Source organism: Hordeum vulgare, chromosome 7H (assembly GCF_904849725.1).
Source record: "Hordeum vulgare subsp. vulgare chromosome 7H, MorexV3_pseudomolecules_assembly, whole genome shotgun sequence".
NCBI lineage: Eukaryota > Viridiplantae > Streptophyta > Magnoliopsida > Poales > Poaceae > Hordeum > Hordeum vulgare.
In genome coordinates this window covers 363,371,944-363,383,435 of record NC_058524.1, presented here as the reverse complement: position 1 = coordinate 363,383,435, position 11,492 = coordinate 363,371,944, and positions in this window count along the sequence as shown.

Here is an 11,492-nt window from a genome sequence, read left to right as displayed (position 1 = left end):
TTATATGGGCACCGAATATGGCTTAGCGATACCACTCGAATTTTCTAGGAATTTATTGAGAATATTTCCTTTGGAAATATTTCAAAAGGTAAAAATAGACAGAAAGGGGTTTTTAGGGTTTTACTCAAATAATAATAATATGAAAAGGGGTTTAAAATCTTATGTATGGAAAATATATGTCCTTTTAATCATCTCCAAATTTTCTCAGATTTTTCTAAGGTAGAAAAGTATTTTTCCATATAGGAATACCATTTCTGGCCTCAGAAATGGACATGCAACTAAATTAGAAAAATAATTCATAAAATAATTATTTTATGATTTTGGTGAACTAAAATGGTGCTAGAACGAGAACACCAACTTTGGGTAAGAACACTCCTTGCCATCAAGGACTTGTAGTGCAACCCAAAGCAGGGTTTTGCTTTAACCAGAAATAATAAAAAGGGTTTGAAAAATAATTAAGTCATGAGAAATGTGGTTTGTGATATCACATAATCAAGCATACAATCATAGAATCACAATCATGGCACTCATAACATTAGTTTTGAAAAAGTTTTAATGAACTCAGATTTTTGAATTACAGAAAAAGTGATAGTGAAAACAGGGTGTGACAAAACATAGCCTATATTCTGGTATTTCGAAATTACATGGGCCTGGCCTAAAAATAAGGTGGCGCAACACCTATAATAGCCTATGGACAAAATTTATAAAGTGTCATCTTGAATATTTCGTCGAAAGCATTCATGCTCTCCTTATGGTGGCTTTAGAGTGCGAAAATCACAAGTGGAAGCTCCATTGTTCTCTCCCGCGTGTGCACCTTCTTCTCCATGCTTGATCCCGCTCCAACGGATATCCTTCTTGTCCATGCTAGGTCCTTCAATCATGAGTACAACAAAAGTATCAAACTTAGGCAGCATCATATGTTCATGAACATTAAAAGTATTCCCAAGAAACGAAACTACCTGGTAATTCAATTGGCATGCACGAGCTTTAGTAACTGGTCCAGTATGTATAGTTGCTGGGGCTGTGGGTGTAACAATGGTGTTGATGTCCTCATCATCCTCCCCTTTTTGAACAGAAGTCGTCCTCGACGGAAGCTCATCTTCCTAACCCAATTATGGCTTCAAATGTGCAATGTTAAAAGTGGGACTAACCCCAAAATCTGCAGGCAGCTCAACTCTATATGCATTATCATTTATTTTCTCAAACACTTTGAAAGGACCATTAGCACGCGGAATTAGTTTTGACTTGCGCAAATCAGGAAACCTATCCTCACGCAAATGCAACCAAACAAGATCTTCATGTGCAAAGACAACATGTTTTCAACCCTTATCTCCAGCAGATTTATATTTAGCATTCATGCGCTCAATGTTTTCCTTAGTTAACTCATGCATCTTTAATATCAAATCAGCACGGTCTTTAGCATCAAATGAACCTTCTCCGAAGATGGAAGAGGTAACAAATCAATAGGTGCACGAGGTAGGAAACCATAAACAACTTCAAAATGACACATCTTTGTAGTAGAATGCAACAAACGATTATAAGCAAATTCAATATGAGGCAGGCATTCTTACCACAGTTTTAGATTGTTCTTCAAAACAGCCCTAAGCATAGTAGACAAAGATCTATTGACTACTTCAGTTTGTCCATCAGTTCGGGGGTGACATGTAGTACTAAAAAGCAATTTTGTCCCCAACTTATCCCATAAACATTGCCAAAAGTGGTTAAGAAATTTAGCATCACGATCTGAAAGAATCGTATTTGGCACACCATGCAAGCGAATAATTTCACGAAAGAAGAAATCAGCCACATTAGCGGCATCATCACTTTTATGACATGGTATAAAGTGTACCATTTTAGAAAATCTGTCCACGACAACGAATATCCATCCCTCCCCTTCTTTGTTCGAGGTAACCTAAAACAAAGTCCATAGACATATCCTCCCAAGAAACACTAGGTACAGGCAAAGGCATATATAAACCATGAGGATTGAGTCGTGACTTAGCTTTTTCACATGTCGTGCAGCGAGAAACAAAACGCTCAACATCCCATCGCATCCTTGGCCAAAAGAAATGTATGGCAAATACGTCCTCCGTCTTATTTATGCCAAAGTGTCCCATCAATCCTCCTCCATGTGCCTCCTGTAACAACAAAAGACGAACGAAGCTAGCTGGAATGCATAGCTTGTTAGCACGAAACACAAATCCATTATTAATGATGAACTTGTTCCATGTTCTCCCTTCTTTACAATATTCCAACACATCTTTGAAATCAGCATCATGCACATATTGATCTTTGATGGTGTCGGGACCCCGATCCTAAGCCATAGAAATCCAGTCTGTAACACATTGCATCCCTTTGCGGTCTCATGCACGGTTAACCCCACGGATGCCACCTTACCTTAGCCGGGACCGTTTGCTCCTTTTAACTCATGTATGCAATTGTGTCGCTTGCATTCCAATGTCAAAGAACCCGGGTCGACATAACTAGTCATAAACTCAAGTGGCTCAAGTGTACAGAGACAGGCATACATAATCTAGCAAAGCAGGTGTCGGTCATCAGCGAGTGTAGGCGAGTCGTAGCAAGCTACAAGGACTCCATTACACCGTGTGACATTTCCCTGTAGGGACAGACACAACAACTAAGAAGGATACATGCTGGTCAACCAATGTGTCCGGAGGAGTAGCGAACTACCAAGGCTCGATGGAAACACAAAGGGGCATTTCTCTGTATACAGAGCTACTAAGGGCATACGACTAGGTGTTGAATCTCATACATATCACAGTACATCACACGTACACATGACATACTCGATATGCATAGATACAACAATGGCATCACAACATAACCATACAACATCACAACATTTATTTAGAAGACTCGGAAGAGTCTTGCATAATAAGTTCATACAGGTAGGGGTCACATGACCCGACACTATAGTCATACAAGCCAAGCGGAAGCAATAAAGCTGTCTGAGTACAGACAGTTGAAAGGAAAAGTCATAAATCCTAACTATCTACATATCCCTTCTTAAAGGGGCCAGGTCATAGCTGGGACACCAGCTACTCGTCATCATTGTGGTCTAGATAGAACCCACCTGTTGGCTCGTGGGTATCTTCTGCAACATTTATTAAACAAAAATAAGTACAAAGGTACTCAGCAAGACTTTAGAACAGATCTATCTACTCATGCACATGTATCAATAAAGGGGGGTTTGTGGGGTTTCATGCAGCAAGCCAGCTTTCACTCTTGGCTAGACTATACTACAATTTTAAATAGTTTTAAACAACTTCGATAAGTCATACACGAGTCCACTACCACCACAACAATACACTATCATGGATTCCTTTCCGTCTCCCTACGGAAATGCCATACATGATACTCACACTTATCTTGATACTCTTATGAGTAGCCATTGAAGTTATCTATGAACAACATATGTCTCCAAGTAGTCCATATCCGCGGACGCGACTATTCAAATAGATCATAACCCTACAGGGGTGTACTTCTTCACACACACTTTCGCCACATATCGCCATGTGCAAGTCATGCACCTCGGCAACCTTCAAGCGAAAGCCCAGCGAGGGAGTCGGCCACGACCATTAACCATGCGAATACCTAGTCTAGGTTTATCGCCTATTTGAGAGTGAACCCGCATGGAAGTCCGGCCGAGGTTTCCGCTACGGCCCCAAATAATGTGCGCAGGGTTCCCAAGCCCACCATCCGGGTGCCACTTTGTAGACCGTTCCACCGCCTACCGAATTACAACCCACCTCTAAGGTCAGCACCATGCATGGCCTCCAGCATGACTATAAACACCAGAAACTACTTGGAACTCATGGATTGAGTACTAGGCGATTAATAAGCCGAGGGGGTCGAGTTACCGGAACCCAATGTGTGGTACTATCTAGTCTTGGATTTCATACACAGAACTTAGTTCCTAAGGACGGTTTCAATGAAACAACCCGCCATGTACTCCTACATAGCCTTTCATCGGTACCTTTACGAAATCAGGTTCCACACTTATTCTTTATCACTAGAACACATTCATCCATTCATGTTCATCACATAGATGAAACAAACCTCACACAACTCTAGGCATAGCAAGCATAGCAGGATAAGACACATCATGGCTCAAACAACTACCACGTATGCTAGGTTGCAAGTTTTGGATATTTACTGTGACAATGACATGTCATGCAAAGGAATAGGTTCAGCTACCGAAGTAAAGCATTAGAAATATTTTGTCCTAATGCAATAAGTGAGAGCAGGAGCGGAAATATGGGATTATATCGGGATGATAAAAAATGTTGCTTGCCTTGTTGCTCAGGGGAAGGATTAAATTCGTCAGTCGGATATTCAGACGTATCCGGAAGTGCAGAGCCTACCGAAATAATAATGAAAATCAATATCATTCAAATGCAACAATATGATGCATGATCAGGCATGAAATGAAATGTGGTATGGTTTGAGGTGACTAACAGAACCTTAGTATGATCCTGTTTTGAAATCAAAATCCAAATATTATTTGAAATAGGATATTTATCAAATTCATTTAATTGATTTGACCTGATGTTGTTTCATAACTTCGTTTAACATGCATGAAAGTAGAACCATTGTGTTCATTGAATTTTTCTGATCATTTTACATATATTATTTGTCAAATTTGGAGTTATATTTAATTTTCTATGATTTTTCCAATTTCAGCATTTTCTGGAATTATTTAAATCACAGAATTAGATTTTGTTGCACCAGGCTGACGTCACTGGGTCAACAGGGGCTGGCCTGGTCAAACCTGACCAGTGGGGCCCACTGGTCAGTGGCTCAGGGGCTAATCCCGCGCTGACTAGAGGCTAAGTGGGGTTTGACCCACCCTGGAGCCCAGTATCAGTGGCTCTAGGGGGTCGATTAGCTTCTAATGAGCTGTCCACGTCGACCCCCACCGGAGAGTGGTCGCCGGTAACCTTAGCCGCGGAGGAGGGCTCGCCAGAGATGCTCTGGTTTGTGTTACAGGGCTCGGTTTCGAGATCTAAGAGCACTGGGATGAAGCCCAGCCTCGACCTCATCTAACAGGAGCATCCGGAAGGGCTGAGGGTGGCCGGAGGGCACCGGCGACGAGCCGAGGCGGCTGCCGGAGCTCGGGCCCGATGACCTCGGTCCTAGGGTGCAGGAAAAAGAGGGGAAAGTGACGGGAAACACTCAGGAGCTCACTGCTGTGACGAGGAGAAGCTCAATCTGCTCGGGGAGGAAGCGTAGCCGGAGGATCTACGACGGCTTGCCGGTGGCCGAAGGTTGACGACGACGGTGTTGGGGGAGATGCATGGCTCGGGGGCTCGATTCCTCTAGCGTAGACGATGAGTTCGACGAGGCGGAGACGACGGAACACTCGGGGAGAGCTCATGTGGCCGGGGACGTCGGCGAGCTAGAGCTTGAGCTCAGCTCCAATGGCGACCGAAAGGATAGAGAGCAGGAGACCGAATGGGGAGGGGGAAACATCTGGAATGGGTTGCGGGGGAGGTTATCTCCCTCGCCAGCCCGACAGGGCGGCCAGGCAGGCACCCAGGTGCTTGCCCTCGCAGGAGGAAGCGGCGGCCACCTCTTGCTGCCTACTGTCGAGGAGGAAGACGACAGGAGAGGTAGTGGGTTGGGCCAAGGTGAGCGACAGGTAAGGTTTTCCTATTTTTTTCATTTATGTTTTTCTGTTTAACTTTTCTGACATTTGCTTTATTTTATTTTGGCTCCAAACTATTCCTATAAATGGTGAATAAAATTATGGGATGTTATTTGGAATATCTCCAACTCCACATAATTATTCCAACATTTAATGGTATTCTGAAATATTTAAAACCACCTATTTGAGAAATAACAGTGGCTTTTGTGAGAAATTAAAGTACAAGAAGCATTTTTTAAATAAGTTCCACCCCTGAAATATTGTTTCCAATATTTATCAAAAAGGATGGGCTTTTATGAAGGCCATTTTGGGTTCATTGAACTTTTACTTCATTTGAATTGACTTGAATAAAGAAATTCTAGGGTTTTTCTTTCATTCCCTATTTCACTTTTTAATGCAACAATACGACATGAGTACAATCTTGCTAATCAACAAGAGGAATTCTAGGGATGTGAAAACTCACCCCCACTCAAAAGAATCTCGTCCAGAGATTTGGAAGTCATCGGGAAGAGTGCGGGATACTCAAGTCGGACACGGTCCTCTCTTTACCATGTTGCTTCTTTTTCAGAATGATTTGACCATTTAACTTTAAGAAACTTGAGGTTTCGATGTCGAGTGGTACGCTCAGCTTGATCAAGAATATGAGTAGGGTATTCTAGGTATGAAAGGTTATCTTGGAAATCAAGCGTTTCGTGGTCCACTTCACAGATAGGATCCGAGAAGCAACGCCTGAGTTGTGAGACGTGGAAAACATCATGAACCTTGGAAAGATGCGGAGGAAGTTCCAATTGGTAGGCAACTTCTCCTTGTTTAGAAAGCATGCGAAAATGACCAATGTAACGAGGAGCCAATTTTCCTTTGATATCGAAGAGATGGGTACCCTTCAAAGGTGTAACCCGAAGATAAGCCTTCTCGTCAACTTCAAAGGTCATAGCCTTATGATGACGATCATATTGGCTCTTTTGAACAGATTGGGCTGTTTTCAACATTTCACGAATAATGCGAACTTGCTCTTCTGCTTCCTGGATCATATCCAGACCAAAGAGTTGCCTCTCTCTAGTTTCTGACCAATTAAGAGGTGTTCGACATCTTCGCATAGAGAACTTAAAAAGGGGCTTTGCCCAAGCTTGATTGATAACTTCGTAATAAGCAAATTTGGCGAATGGAAGACACTTCTCCCAATTCATACCGAACGATATAACACAAGGTCAAAGCATATCCTCTAGGATTTGTTTGACCCTTTCTACTTGACCACCTGATTGAGGATGGAAAGCACTGCTAAAAAATAAGTGAGTCCCCATGGCATTCTGAAAACTTTCCCAGAAACGAGAAGCAACAATACTTCCACGATTTGAATTAATCTCCAATGGAACACCATGAAGAGACACTATACGAGAGATATATAACTCTGCTAGATGGCTAGCTGTTATACTCTCACGAACTAGAACAAAATGAGCTACTTTGGACAGACGGTCAATGACCACAAAGGTAGCATTATTCCCTTTCTTGGTCCTGGGAAATCCAGTGATGAAATCCATACTAACTTTATCCCATTTCCATTCAAGAATAGCTAAAGGTTGAAGGGTGCCAGCAGGCCTTTGATGTTCTGCCTTAACGACAAACGTCGCAGTTAGCAACGAACTCAACAATTTCTCTCTTCATCCTAGTCCACCAGAACCTTTGGCGTAGGTCCTGATACATCTTAGTACTACCATGATGAATCGTGAGAGGAGATTCATGAGCCTCCTTAAGGATCAATTGCCGGAGATATTGTTTCTTGGGAACTACCAAACGGTTCTCAAAGAAAACAACACCCCGATCATCAAAGGAGAAGCAATTGGCATTTCCCCCTTAATATTCTTCTTAATCCAGGAAATTCCAGTGTCATGCTTCTGGGCCTCTATGATTTGATCCACTAAGGTAGGTTTCGCCACCAGGTTGGAAAGAAATCCTTGAGGAAGAATGTGAAGATTCAACTTCCAAAATTCCTCATAGAGACGTGGTTGACCTTGTTGTAATAGCAGATTGTTACAATAAGACTTAGGACTTAGTGCATCAGCCATGACGTTGGCCTTCCCCGGGTGTAAGTTATCCCTAAGTCATAATCGGTGATCAACTCGACCTACCATCTTTGCCTGTGATTCAAATCCAGCTGGATGAAGATATATTTCAGACTTTGGTGATGAGTGAATATTTCGCAACGATTACCAAGAAGATGATGTCGCCAGGTTTTTAGTGCATGGACTACAGCTTCAAGCTCAAGATCATGTGTGGGATAATTATCCTCATGTGGACGCAAGTGTCGAGATGTGTATGCAATCACATGACGATCATGCATGAGAATGCAACCTAATCCTTGTTGCGAGGCGTCGCAATAGGTCACAAAGTCCTTAGAAAAATCTGGTGGTAGCAACAAGGTGCAGAAGTAAGGCGTCTTTTCAGTTCCTGAAAACTATGCTCACACTGTGGTGTCCACTCGAACTTTTTATCTTTCTTGAGGAGTTCAGTTATAGGCTTTGCAACCTTGGAGAAGTTCTCGACAAAGCGGCGACAATAGCTCGCTAAACAAAGAAACCTCCTAACTTTCTTAACCGATTCAGGCTGAGTCCAATCAAGGACGGCTTGAACTCTCTCGGGATTGACAACAATACCCTTACCAGAGATTAGGTGGCCTAGATAGGTCACTTGTGGTAACCAAAATTCACATTTTGAAGACTTGGCATAAAGGCGATGCTCTCGCAGTTTCATCAATACCATCCTTAGATGCTCGGCATGTTCTTGTTTATTCTTCGAGTATATGAGAATATCATCGAGGTATACCACGACAAATTTATCCAAATACTCCATGAAGATCGAATTCATCAAGCGAGAGAAGGTGGCTGGGGCATTGGTTAAACCAAAGGACATGATGGTGTACTCGTATTGGCCATAATGAGTGACAAAGGCCGTTTTTGGCATGTCCCCGTTCTTGATCTTGATTCGATGGTAACCCAACCTCAAATCCATTTTGGAGAAGACTGAGGATCCAGCGAGCTGATCATACAGATCGTTGATCCTGGGGAGCGGATAGTTGTTCTTTATGGTGACCAGATTAACTTGTCAATAATCTACAACCATCCGGCCCATTCCATCCTTCTTCTTGGCGAAGAAGACGGGACAAGCTCAAGGAGAAGAGCTAGGACGAATGAAACCTTTATTCAAGGCATCATCTAGTTGTTTCTTAAGTTTGGCTAGCTCTAAGGGTGCCATCTTATAGGGTCTTTTGGCTATTGGGACAATTCCTGGAACAAGATCTATCACACACTCTACATCCCAGCCACATGGAATTCCTGGTAGTTCTTCTGGAAAAACATCCGAAAAGTTACGGAGTACCGGAATGTCTTCAAGTTCTGGAAGAGGACTAGCATTGAGGGAGTAGAGCTGGCATTTGGCAACTCGAGTTGAGACATTAACTATCTCACCCGAGGGATGGGTAAGCTGAACATTCCTAGTATGGGTATCAATCTTGGCGTAATGAGCTGACATCCAGTCCATAACCAAGATGATGTTGATATCTAAGAATTTAAGGGCTATCAATGATCCTAGAAAAACTAGACTGTGTACTAGAATTTCATTGTCATAACTTATCCTAGAAGTCTGCCATTTACTACGAGGAGTTTAGAGCACTAATCAGATTGGCATATCACAAAAGGACATGTTATGCAAGTGCGCATAACTTTCGGAAATGAAGGAATGAGATGACCTAGTGTCAAAAAGAATAGACGTTGGGTGACGATTGACAAGGAGCATACCCAAGATGACGTCAGGATCCTCTCAACTTCTTCTGCTGAAACATAATTCACGCGGCCATGCGCAGGAGTTGGCTTCACATAATATGCTTTGCCCGACTTGCCTTGCCCAACACTCTTGCCAGGTTGCTTGGCAGCGATATTCTGGGGACACTCACGCGAATAGTGTCCTCGTTCTCCACACTTGTAAAAGATCACTTGATTGGCACGTGGTGCAGCATTGGAACCTGGACCACCATAGGTCTTGGCTGGGGTGTTGGTCTGGTTTGCCTGAGGCGCCACATAGGATGGCCTCGGGGTATATCTTGGCGGTAGAGAACTATTCGGGACCCACACCTGAAGCTTCTGAAAAACTGAACCGGATGAGGAGCCAGAATCCCGAGAGTGCTTCTTCGTGGCTTCATAGTCGGTATGACCAGTCTCAGCACTGATCGCCTTGTTGACAAGAGCTTCGAAACTTGTACATTCATGAAGGTGCAGGTCACGACGAAGTTCAGGGCTCAGTCCCTTGCGGAATCTTGCTTGCTTCTTGGCGTCAGTTGACACCTCTTAAGTTGCGTAGCGAGCGAGATTACCGAACTCGCGGCTATAAGCATCCACGGTCAACTTTCCCTGAGTGAAGGCACATAATTCCTCTCTCTTACGGTCCATCAGACCCTCTGGAATGTGATGCAGGCGGAAAGCTGCACTGAAATCAGCCCAAGTGGCTGCTGGTCCAGCAAGACGCATAGCTTCATAATTCTCCCACCACAGATTGGCGGGGCCTTCCAAAAAGTAAGCAGCAAAGATCACCTTGTCAGCCTCAGAAACATTGGCAGAGCGTATCTTGTGTGATATACTGCACAACCAGTCATCAGCGTCGAGAGGATCGACGGAGTGATGGAACTTCGGGGGATTTAGCTTCACAAAGTCATTGAGGGACACTGCATCATTTCGCGGCTGACGAGCGTATTTTGCTCAATACGCTCTAGCAGACGGTTGGTCTCTCTCTTGTTCCTTTCTGCCTCCAGCATAACCTCTGCCAGAGAAGGCGGGTCAGGCAGGTCCTCCTGTGATACCTGACTACCCTCTCCCTGCTCATGGCTAGGGGCACGGTTGTGCCTGGTAAACACCATCCTGGCAAACAAACTCACAGCTTAGACTAGATGAACATTAATACTAGCTACAGATTAAGAATGCACTGAACAACATGGAATGCGGAAATGAACATCCGAACAACATGGTAACAAGCAAACTGCTATATATACACCATGGTTCATACACACCATTAGATAGTTCAGTACAACCTCAAACTGAAGAGCAAACTACTGAAAAGATGATACTACTCATTAGAGGCTTTCCAAGCTTCCTATACATTATTTATCTATGCCTCCAGACTCATCTCACAACATAGTCATATTCCACATGACACACAGGACTGTGGAAATATAACTACTACAATACTACTATTCCACTAACGGGCTCAAGCATCCGCATAAATCATCTCATACAGAATACCTCCCTGACCTGGGAGCTGAACCTGCGAATCAGGAAATACTCTAGCGTGAGACCCTTGGGAACCGTAAAGACGCTGATGTGGCCTCGGTCCCCTTACTGGTGGAAATAGAGGTCCCGAAGAGGGGTGACACCTCCGATAGGAGGCGAGTCAACATGAGTTGGAAGATGAGTACTAACTGGGTTAAACATCTCCATATCTCCATAGCATGTCTGAACTACAGGTGCCAGCTGTGTCAAAGCTGTCCACAGACGGGCCCGAGTAGCGTAAAGCTCCATATGAAGGGCATGATCATCTTGGTCTCTATTCTCTAACATCTGAGTGGTAATCTGCATCAGCGGATCCTCCAAAGAAGAATCAAAGTAGACTCAACTGAGATATCCTGGCTAAGAAGCGACAACATAACAAAATCTGAATTCTGCAGCAGTGCATGTCTGGCTCTCATAATGGTCAACATTGAATAGGCGACATCTTGTACCGCCATGTCAACAGTAACCCCCAATCCATAAGACCAATGGATCGGCTCCTCGGCTCCAGGCTA